This window comes from Crocodylus porosus, unplaced genomic scaffold, assembly GCF_001723895.1.
Source record: "Crocodylus porosus isolate Cpor-Errol unplaced genomic scaffold, CroPor_comp1, whole genome shotgun sequence".
NCBI lineage: Eukaryota > Metazoa > Chordata > Crocodylia > Crocodylidae > Crocodylus > Crocodylus porosus.
The window spans coordinates 3,773,356-3,785,603 of NW_017728932.1; positions in this window are offsets into that span (position 1 = coordinate 3,773,356).

Below are 12,248 nucleotides of genomic sequence, written 5' to 3' on the forward strand. Positions count from 1 at the left end.
CTAAACTTATGCTTTGCCATGTCTCCTGTCTTGCTTCTCCAGTGACCTCTACCTGGTGCTCTAATGCTGTATGTTAGGGAAGCCACCACCTTTCCTCTGTGCTTTGTGAAAGAGGATGCCATCTTACGGAAAAAAACTCCCACGTCTGCCTACAGGGCACTGGAGAATGGACACAAGCTACTATGCAAGGAACAAGCACAAGCAAAATGGTCGGTACTGTTCATGAATTCTATTATGCTCTCTTAGCAAACAAGGCAGAAGACCTAAGACTCCCAGTTCCTCCGTCCCACTCTAGTCCCCAGCAGTAGGATCTGCCCTCCTTAATGGTCTTCTTTTCCTGGCTGTCTCTCGGGCAACTACCCTCCTGGCCCTTCCCTTACGCGCCTTTGCAAGGGAAGTGAAAAAATTTAAGTTTAACCCCCTGCTCCCAAGTAATGCGCCTACTCCCTCAGGAGAAATGTACATGCATTTCAGCTAACAGACCTCCTCTAAAGAGCCAGCCACCTTTCCTGTTCCATACAGCTAGCTGAATCACTTGTAACAATTACAGATGACAAATGTTGATTCTTTGCCTGTTCGAAAGTTGTCTCCAGAGAAACAGATTTTTTCAACAACATTAATAATATTTTAATATTGTTTTCTGATAATTTTATTCTGATAATTTCTGCTGATAATTTCACAATGGTGGCTCATTCATAAGCAGCCATTTGAATATAAAAATATTCAATATTGGATGGGTTATGTCCATCACATGCTCAGGTTCTCTTTTCTGAATGGGAAAGCGTACCTATTAAAATCCAATTCTGGGGTGCGTATTTCTGGCTACAAAGTAACATGTGCCATTTCTGCAAACATTTCTGCCAGTAAATTCATTGGACCAGCTGCTATAAAGGTGTTGAACAACATGGAAAGCCATGGAACTCTGTTAATTTGCATTAGCTGAGGATCTACCCCATTAGCTCAAACACTCATGCAAAGTGAACGTAGCAAGGCTACAAACACAGGTGCAGCAAAATAATTTACAAATTCAAATATTCACAGAACTTTTTTGCATTCTGCATCTACCTCTTCTGTTTACTTCAGAGGTTTTCAGGTGACCTAGCAAAGAAAGCCCTCAGTCAACACCTCCACTTCATTAGCCCCAACTGCTTATCTTTTAGGTCTTCCCAGTTTTCATACTGGGCGCATCCAGATGAGCACGCATGTGCCTCTTGCCCCATCTCAAACGCCTTTGAGGCGGGCCAAGGGGCACATGCGGGAATAAAAAAAGGTTCCCCATGCTGCAAACTTGCAGCACGGGGAGAAAATTAGACCCCTGGATATCCAGGGGTCTAAAAAAACTGCTCCACAGAAGAGCGGAGCAAGGCACGGTCCCAGACCGTGCCACGGAGTCAGTCCTCCAAAAGAGATGCTCTGGTGTCAGCCAAAGTGTCTCTTTTGTTCTCCTGCTGACTCCAGCCCCTGGCGCTGTCCAAGGTAAGTGTGTGTGTGTGTATGGGAGGGGTAAAGGTGTGGGTGGGTGAGGGGTGGCAGGAGGATGGGGGTGGGGATGTCCCCAGGGCTGCAGCAGGTATGGATCTGGCCCAGCCCCGCGCAGCTTGCTAGTCTGGCTTGGCACCGGAGCAGGTCGCAGGCTCCAGGGAGGTGCGCGCAGGACCCGTGCTTCCCGGAGCCATGTGACCCGATCTAGTGCAAAGCCGGACTAAGGAGCCACATGGGGCTGGCCCAGGTCCCGCCTCACGCCCCCCCCCTGCAGGCACAGTGGGGAAGAGGCAGAACCTGATGGCCATGTGCCATAGCCATTGGGTCCTGCCAGCCCTGGGGCTGCTCCTGCTGCCTGGCTGGGCTGGCCAGGTGGCAGGAGCAGCCCCAGGGCCGGCAGGACCTGTCTGAGCATGGCGTGCAGTCCCTGCGCACCGCGCCAGGTCCTGCTGCCAAAGGCTCAGCCTGGCCAGGCAGCAGCAGAAGGGTCCCAAGGGTGGCAGGATCCGGTTGGGTCTGGCACGCGGTCCCCACATGCCGCACCAGGTCCTGCCCAGCTGGGTGCCAGAGAGACCCCAGGGCCGGCAGGACCCAGCTGGGCCTGGTGCATGGTCCCCGCGTGCCATGCCGGGTCCTGCCACCATGGCTCAGAGTGCCTCACTCCCACTGCTGCTGCTAAAGGTAAGTTATGGGCCCTGGGTGGGGGGGCTGTGTTCTTGTGGGGGATAGGGGCTGTAGCCCTCCAGGGGGGATCTAGGGCCCTGTGGGGGGGCCTGCACCCTGTGAGGGCCAGGGGACCCACCCCTCCTAAGCAGCACCCCAACAAGGTCCCCCACACCCACAGACCCCCCAACAATTGCCCCACACCTACCCACACACCAACCCACATCCCTCCACACACACCCACTCATCTTCCCACCCCCTTCCTGCAAACACCACATCCCCTCATCACACACTCATCGTATGTGAAGAAAACCAAAGTACACATCAACACATATAGGTATTTGGAATTTATTTTATCATGATGATAGAGACACTGGTAGGCTTCCACAGTGCTTTAACATTGTGAATATACCAATAGAGCCAACTGATTGCTCTCTTTCTCTAGGGGGGGGTGTGTGTATAAATATGTGAGTGGTCTTTTGTTTTAATTGTGGAAAAACATGGATTTGAGGGTATTTTTAAAAATGGATTTGGGATGTTGCTGCAGCAGTCCAGCTGGCACAAGGGGTAGTGTCCCCAGGTACCAAGTGGACAGGCCCCAGAAGCTCCTGAAAGCGAGCAGCCCTGAGCTGCTTGCCTGGGCAGCTTTTTTGGGCAGATGGGGCCAAAACAGACCAGCTTTTTATACTGCTGGGGACAGCACAGGTGCTGGCCCCAGGCTCTAGCTGCCCCTAGCCGCAGATCCAGGAGGAGCCAGGCAGGGTTATTTTGCCCCAAGTGGCACAATTTTCTTCACAACAAAGTACATGTCCGAGCACATGCACTGAGGCAAAAAGCTCCAGCTCAAATTTGCACTGCTTCTATTCGAGCTGCTGCATGCGCACATGCTTGCATGTGTGGACGCACCCACTGGCTCTGATGTACAAAATGTGTTTAGGTCTCACTATAATACATGCCCCATGATTCAGACCTGTATATCAGGCAAGTCAAAGGGGAATGATCTTTATTAGTTATGGGAACAGCAAAAAGTCAATGACAAGAAACCGTGGTGATGGGAGTAGTAATAGAACGTGTAAATTCTGGTAGAGTACAAAGCGGCACAGAAATAGTGCAAAATACAATTAAAAGAGGCTATGTACATTTCAGCAAGAAAATGTTACTTAGTTGTGCATGTTACCTTTTGGTTTTCTAGTTATCCCATTAGTTTTGAGAACCTAAGCAGGATTATGTCAAGTTAGTATTTAGAGAGGTGTTGTAGGAACTGCTGCTGGTGTTTCAGTACTGACCTGATAACCCAGACTGGCATTGGGGCCGCTGTTCTGCAAAAGACTCTTTGTTCAAAAGGGGCTAATACAAAGTTCCTAACCACAAGAGAGAGTTAAAAAAAATCCACAGTCCTTTCAGCTGGAAGAGGTTATTGACAGATGTGTCCTGGCCAGATTCTAAACTGCGTAATTATATTTTACCTACCTGAGTTTCTTTGCTGTTACCATTATATTTTACCTACCTGAGTTTCTTTGCTGTTACCATTGAATGTGTCATTTTTTTCCTCAGTTTTGTCTCTTGAATCATTTGTGGTACTTTGCTGTGCACAGTTAAACCACCACTGATCCAGCTAAAGGCACCTGTACTTCAGCAGTAAATGAAGTGATCCCTGTTTATAGTTCGTATAAATGGGTACACTCATAATATGTGCCAGAATCCTTCAGGAAGAAAAATGCAGAATAAAAGTAATATTATTATTAAAATATTGCGTACTATTTTCACTCTTCCCCCTAAGGTTTTAAGGATAAATTAATGTAATATGCTGTCAATATAACAGATTGAGCGTGCAGATTCCTCCAAAACTATACACCAACAACTGTGTTTGAAGAACTTCAAGGGTACAAAGTCAAGTGCTCAGAAGTTTGGATGTAAAGGCCAGAAATAAAGATGCCTGCGTAGATTGTCACATATATGGCCAAAAGCACATTCCTGATATAAAGGCCACCTTGACACACAGTTCCTCCTTCAAAGCTTGAAGAAATCGAGCCGTTGCAAGAAAAGCTCTCCAGAATTTCTTTATCATGAGAAAAATCAATGCATTTTACAAGGCATCCTCCTAGGAACAACTGAACAATTTCGGCTGAGATGTAGCGGGAAAAACATTCCAAAGCAAACCACCAGTATTTCATTTTTCAGTGAAAATTCCTGCAAGCTGATGAAGTTCACAACAGTTAAAAAGGGGGTCTTATTAGGGGAAGCATCCGTCAAACTTAATAACAGACAACACTGCCAGCCCCACCTATAATTAGGAAACCAGTGAAAATAATCAGCAACCTCAAGCAGTAAATTAGCTCAATAATGGCCGGGGCAAAAAAAAAAAAAAAAACCCAACAAAAAAAACCTAGTACTAAAATCAACCATAAAGCAGTAATTCCAAATTAAATAGTGTTCATTATTAGAGCAGGTATCTGCCTAATACCCAAGGACAACCACTTGGAACAAGGGTGAGACTTGGAAGCACAGAAAATAAGTGTTTTCAGCAGCTGGCTCAAGACTGGGGGATCCCCTTCCGGAGCACATGAAAAGAGCCCTAAATCAAGCCTTCTTTGGAACAAAATGCAAGCCTTACTTATTTGCCTTGGCTATCCCACAATAGTAATTTTTTAAAAACCCAAAGAAGGAAGTCGAGAAACTTAAGATGCTTGTAAAAAGAAAAGAAATCAAATGTTTTGACCATTTACAAGGCCCTCTCATACAATGGTAATAAATGTGTGGTGGACAGACAGCTTGTTTTATTGAGTGTTGGCAACGAGCTGACATACAAGACGCATAACTTGACATTAAGAGCTTGAGCCTGAACTTGGCTACACAGAGATCAATCAGGAATAATTCCACTGAAATCAATGGATTTACAGTTTGGTAAAATGGTTTAAGTGGGGAGGGAACCAGGCTTAGAGAACCTACCAAAGCCCTTTGAAGTCAATGCAAAGACCCCAAAAGGGCTTTGGACAGGAGCCATGGACCTTGACCAAAGATTTGACAGTCTTCACAAGGTTAGGCTGCTTTCTTAACTCGGCTCCTCGGCACTGGGACTAGAGTGACACCATGAACAGATCTTTTCTGGAAACCAAGTGCCACCGCTTGCACAACAAGTTGGAGTCAGATTCGGATTTCCAGGACAATGGATAAAATAAAAAGTTAACAAAACCTCGAGGAACAGAAGTCTTGGTAGGAGGGCTGGGTAAAGGTCCTGTGGACTTTCTGCTTACTGTCTCTCATCCTCTGCATCTCTCCCAAAGAACCTTTCCCAGTCACAGACTCCTGGGCCCCCGTTCTGCAATTCTTGGCCTGATCGCATTTCTGCTGAATTTCAAAGCAAGCTGTGCACCAGGATGAGGAAGCAGGATGAGGTTATTAACTTACAAATGCAAGGCCACAATATAAAACCCCATATTGCTTCAGCCTTCTGCTCACATAGATAATCCATGCCCCCTTCAGCCCTTTGAACTTATGTCTAAAATAGGAATTCTGTCCTCAGGAGCAGGAGGGGAAAATATTCAGTTCATTCTGGAGAAAAAAAAATTCATCACTGACTGCTCCAGAACAGACGGTCTAATGAATACAAGCAAGTGGGAACCTCTTCTGTGGACAATGCAACTTGCTGTCTGTTACAAAAGTGCCCAGGTTTGGTGCAGCCGCACCGCGTTTAATTTGCAACAGCAGTGTCAGCAATGCTTCCAGCCCTTCCCTTTGCTCGGAGGCTGTAATATAAAATGGGATTATTATTAAAGCTGGCAGTGCCATTCCCATTTCCTGTGAGCGTTCAACTCCTGTGCCATTTGTTCACTTACCCTCCATCTCCCACAGTGTGTGTCACACATTAAACAATCTTCCCCCAGTTCATGTGCAGTAAGCCTCCTCCCACGGTATATGGCCATTAAGAAAGTGCTCTTTTTCTACTGCAACTTGGATATTTGCCTTTCCTCTGGAGGAAAATATCTGAAATAATGATCTGAAGAGCTTCTAAATGTTACACACGATCCGACCTTTTGGATTCAGGGCTGGGATTTCCTTTTTTTTTTAATGCACATTCATGATTCTGAGAGATTCTTAGCCAAATCCTGCATACAGGGGGCTTGATCCAAAATCCACTAAGGTCAACAAGACGCTGAGCAGTGTGAAATATAGCCCTAGGGCTTAAAAAGAATTTTCCATTGCAAAATAACGGACTTGGCCCTTTCCCCATTCACCAGCCCAATTCTGTCCCCACTCTAATCAACAGGAACAGAAGCCCTCCCTTTAACTACTGTGCTCCTTTTCTCAAATATTTTACAGTTGCTGCTTCCCAAACCAGGTGCTGTTGCATAGACACATCCCACTCTTTCCTCCAGTTCATTCCTCAGTCTCTTAGTTGAGAACTTGGCTCATTTAGATATCTATAACTGTAAATAATGCTGTCTTACCATGGCTGAGAACTCAGAAACAACACGGAGGCTGGGTCTACACATGCGCTGAACTGCTGACTAAATAGCTGCGGAGCAGAGCGTGCCTGTCTACACATGCAATGGTATTAAGCTACAGTAAACTAAGGCAGCAGTAAGATAGTACTCTCCAGGACAAGTGCTATCTTACACTAGGGTAATTTACCGTGATTAAACATATATGTAGACACCGACCACGGGTGTAAATTGCACCCAGCCAGGCAGGAGTCTGGGGGTCAGACTCCTGCCTGCTGCCTACCCACACAACTCCACATTTTCAACCCTCTCATGCCCCAGCCAGCCCCTCTGCCGCCACCACCATCATCCAGAGCCAGGGACTCTGGTATAAACTGCTCTACACTGGCTTAAAGTACTGCTGCCCCAGGTGCATGTGTAGATGCTACACCCAGGAGTAATTTACTCCAGCTCAAACTGCTCTAGACTTTATTGCTCTGAATTAATTGCATGTGTAGCTGCACCCAGAGAGACCACATCATTAGTAGAGCTTACAACATGTATAGGAAATTGAGGCATGCTCTGAAGGATAAGAGGAAGCAGAGCAACCCCAATTCTGCAGACACTGAGGCAGGTGTGTCACTTTATGCATGTGTGTATTCACAGGAAAGTCAATGAGATTAGTCACAAGCCTAAACTATAGTGCACGCAGAAGTATTAGTAAAGTCCAGGCCTAAGAAGAGCAACTAGGGAGAGGATGATGCATTCTTTGGAAAGTCAGTCACAACTTTGCAGTATTTTCTGTCAGGTACCTACATAACTGAAATCACCCCACTCCTTCCCCACTAGGCTCTGTGCTACCTAGCTGTGAATGCAGAGTGTTTTTCCAGGGTACTCCTTCTGACACTAGCTCTGTAGGTCAGGCTGTAAGTGCTGCCCATTTTTCCTTGAAGGAGGAGGATACTGATTGGATATGAAGCAGCCTAGTTCCTGCATACTGCCCTTTCAACCTTCATGGGGACATTTCACTGCTCCAGCTAGGAACAATACCAGCCTGGCCCATTGTTCCCCAGCACACAGCTCAAATGTACCGCACTTGACAGGGGCTCTCCGGCGAGTTTGTCAACTTCCTGGCATTATTCCTGAACGTAGCAGCAACAGGCTTAGGAGTGTCTGTTTACAAGATCAGACCTATATTGGGCGAATTGTTTGTTTTTACTTTTTTCCGATCTCTTTCAAAGTTAGGAAAATACATTAATATCCATCTAAGGGAGAACATTGTGACATTCACTCTGACTTTCAAACAGCTCTCCCTGTTGCAAAATACCTCTTGGAAAAACACATCTTGGTAGCCTCTCTTGCCCCTGATAGTTTTGCTGGAGTATGAAGAACTGCAAATGAAGCTTCATGGATTGTTAGGGGCTGGAAGGGGCCTTGTAGATCATTGGGTCCAGTCCCCTGCACTAGGCAGGAAAAGACAACTGGGGTCAAGTGACCCCAGCAAGGTGACTGTCCTTGCTGGGGCCACTTGATCCCAGTTGTCTTTTAGGGATGGGGAGGTGCAAAGGGGCAGGGAGACCCCGGTGTCTGGCTCAGGGTTGGAATGGAACAGTGGGAGAGTAACACACATCCTTTTGTCCATGACATATATCTCCTATAGCTAGGGAGGGCATCTTATTTTTTCAGGGCTACTGAGCCAGCACCTCTCAGTAACACATAAGCTTCACTCCCCATTTCCCCCTTAAAGTAGAAACAAAATGTGAAAAGTGTTTTTAACTAAGTAGAATGAACCACCTGAGCCCTCCAAGCAAACCCAGAATACATTCATATTCAGCCAGGCAAAGACGACATCTGGTCAGCATCAGCTAGGTTGTCCAGCAGGGAGCAGAGTTTGGATTATTAGGTTTCTCGTCCGTGTTTTCCCAATCTGTTGCTTCTTTATTCTCTCTCTCAACAGGCATGGATTGTCTGATCATCATAGCACTAGTAACCAACACCCTCTAGCCACAGGATAGCTTAGGGCCAGCAACAGCATAACCATCCCATGCTGTCCCAATAGCAGGACATGGCAGACTTCAGTTGTGTGAGACAGACAGATACTCCCCCTCCCACCCTCAGTCTTTGCCTAAGAGTGTGGTACAGTCTCCATCGCTCATTTGATTCTTGGCTTCCCCTCCAGGTCTGACTTGTTAGCACCTAAAATGTGAGATCATTGCTAGGAGCTGGCCTTACAACATTACTTCTAGGAACGAGTCACTACTCGCTAAACCAAGTTAGCCATGCAAGGATCTCCATCCTGCTATCGAGTCAAACACCGGGTCCTCTTTGAAGGAGCTGCGTTTCACGTGAGTCAGAGGGAGAGGAGGGGCTCACGTGTTCTTGGATACATTTGTCGCTAGAAAGATGTATTTAATAATAATGTACGGAGGTTATTTTTCCTCTTCGAAAGGTTTTAAGGCTGCTTTTCCAGGTTGGGAAAGTTTGGAATTGTTGGGGAACTGGAAATGTTCAGCAAATGATTCAACCCCTTGGTTACCGAGGGGATGGACTGCCAGTGATGAGGACTGCATTGAGCTCTAGATGATGCTTGTGTTGTCCATCACCCCACTGCCACCTTGTATTCACTCTTCCCCTCCCACACTTTTAGTATCAGACCTAGCTCTGTGCCAGCTGTCACCGGGAGGTTCTCTGCTGAGGGTTGTCAGCACCAATCTCTGATGCAGCCCAACACCACAGAGGGAAGGAGAGGACCAACCTGGGGAAATAAAACGAAGACTGTACCCTCCATATGTGTCCTTCCTTTGAAGCCACCAGGCCAAATTACCCCAAGGTACTGTTGACCTAGTAAACTAGCAACCGCAGGCTAACCTGAGCTGTGGGGCCAGGGGAGATGGAGCGGGTAAGGAGGGTGGAATCACGGGTGGGAGGGCAGCGACGACAGTCGGGTACTTTGAGCACCGGCTGTTCTCAGTGCTGAATGCCCCGTTACCCCCATGAAGGGAACCCACTGCTTCCCAACTAAGACAGAATTGGGAGGAAACTCTGCTGCTACCAAGTCACTGATTTTCAGTCCCCTGCACAAGTCAGCAGCTAAGCCTTTAGCACAGCAAGGGAGGGCAGTATCCTGTTAAAGGCCAGATGCAAATACCCTTATTTACACAACTAGCACCTTTCTTCTCCAGTAGCTCTGTTGATTTCGACTGATGAAAAAGGCTGTCAGTGGAAGGGGACTTGGACTAAGAGACTCACCCTCTGGCCTTGTGTAATGATCCTGGGGATAAAGTTGAAAGGGAGGGGAGCATGAGGACAGTACACTGAACAGAGTTTTCTAAAGCAAGAAGCTTCTTTAACTTCTGAGGGCTCTTTGTTATCAGCGGGCATATCACAAACGAGCCATAATGGGAAGTTCAGTGGCTGCTTTTCAACAGCAGGGCTTAAAGAAATGACCTTTAGTGAACATGGGATCCCCGGCCGAGTGAGCGAGGTTATTTTTAACCATGCATCAGGCCCAGTGGCGTCTACTTCCTTCCTCTTAGTTTTCTGTACAAAACAAAAACCAGATAAACCTACAAAAAGGCCTGCACTCTGGGGCAGGGAAGCCCACAGGCAAAATTACAACTAAGCCAACTACACTTGTACTCCCCTCCAGGGGACGATGTTTGTTTTACAGTCATGTACAAAACCTGTCGACATGAGAGATAACCCAAGGATAACCCTGCCTATAGCAGAGGATTGGATTAGATCATTTCTTAAGGTGCCTTTTAGACCTATGTTTGTATCTCCAAGTAGAGTTGAGTGAAGTTTTTAGTACAAATAGTTTATGTACCAAGAAAAAAAACCAACTGGGTTATTTGGGGGGAAGAGGTTCAATCAAAAAACAGGGACAAATTTGGGAACAGCCTGAACATTTTGTCTCAACATTGTCTAAGCAAATGTTTCAACTTTTCATGTTGGAGTAATGCTTTGTTTAGAAAGGTAGTTGCATTTAATTATCTGAGAAGGGCAAGACTCTCCCAAATGTAATGAAATAGTTTATCTGGGGCCAAGCAAAATGTTGTATTTCATCCAAAATGTTGGCATTCGTTTCCCCTTTTCATTTTGGCAAGGAGAAAAAACAACAAAAACATTTTCAGTTTGGATTAACCCAGAAAGATTTAAAAAACAAAATCAGTTTGCCCATTGAATCAAGCCCCCTAAATTTCACAGTCCTATTAATGAACAGACGTTTGGATTCCAGATTCACTGTTCCAGGTTTTGAAAAGGGAGCGACCACTGAGAGAGGGGAAAAACTACAAAGGGCTCCTTCAGTATCCATGGTCAACAGAAAGGCTCCACTGAAGTCAACAGAAAGGCTCCCGTAAGTTTTGTCTTGAATATTTAGCATGAGCATTATTATTATTATTACTATTATTGCAGGAACCCCAGCCAGGACCAATGTCCCCATTGTGCCCAAACACAGAACTAAAAGACTGCCCCTCCTCTCCCTAAATGTTTAAATATCCTATATCAAGAAATCTGAGATGCATCTGCTCTCTGTTGCTACTATAATTGTGGTTACTTCTTATGATAGAATGCGTGTTGCAGGTAGTCTGTAAAAAATTGGAAACATTAGCTGTAATAATATTGTGTGTGTGTGTGTGTGTGTGTGTGTGTGTGTGTGTAATTTCCAAATATACATCTAAAACTACCCACGCTCAACATAAAAAAATTGTTTTTGCTGAAGGCAGAATGTGCTGCTGTTGGTTTCACTGCCTCTCTTCCTTGTAAAGCTTGTATTAATCAAAGACTAAATATCTATATATAATTAGAGGGAAAAATACTGCCTTTCCAAATTAAGACTAGACAAGATGGCTCTGTTCATTTTAATAATGGTTTGAATACTGATTCAAAAATTATCTGAGGCAACCAATGATTATCCTATGCAGATCAAAAATAGTTTGACTTCATGTGACATTGAATACAAAACACAGTGCCCCCTCATCCCAATCAATGTTAAATTACATTTCCCTTTTACTCTTTCAGGGTCTCTTGGGGCATGTCTATCCAATATTAGGCAGAGGCTAGCAGACATATTTGCACTTTGCCTGAACTCATTCTGAAGCTGAAAATAGTATCGTTGTGTTTATGGGGTGCTGTACATGGACTAGTTAACTTTGTTTCCCAGCCAAGACAATTACGCATTATGTAGCACTAGGGCCGTTTGAAGCTTCGGGTACCGCTTTAATTCAGAGGCGATTTGGCCGATTCGGTGGCCGAATCTCTACATCTGAATTGAATCAAGGGACCAATAAAAGAATCCGAATTGATTTGAAGCTCTCTGAATCGATTCTGGAAAAAATTGGGAGAGCTTCAACAATTCGGGCAGTCCCTGGTGGCTCCAGCAGGGAGCTGGAGCCAGACTCTCCTTTGCTTACCTTACTTGACACCTACCTGTCCAGACCGCTCACTCCAGTCAATTAGGGGGTGCATTTCACATGATACCATTGCGGTGATGGTGTTGGGGAGCATTCTGCCGCATATTCAAGTACCAGGATTTTGAGAAGTAAAAAAAAAAAAAAAGAAGCGTGACTGCTGCCTTGTTGAAAGGCTGATGGATTGCTTCATTCCCCCCCTCCTCCGGCTCTAGCCAAGGTGATTCAGCCTGCCACAGCAGTAGAAGCATGCTCCTGGCTTCTACTTCCA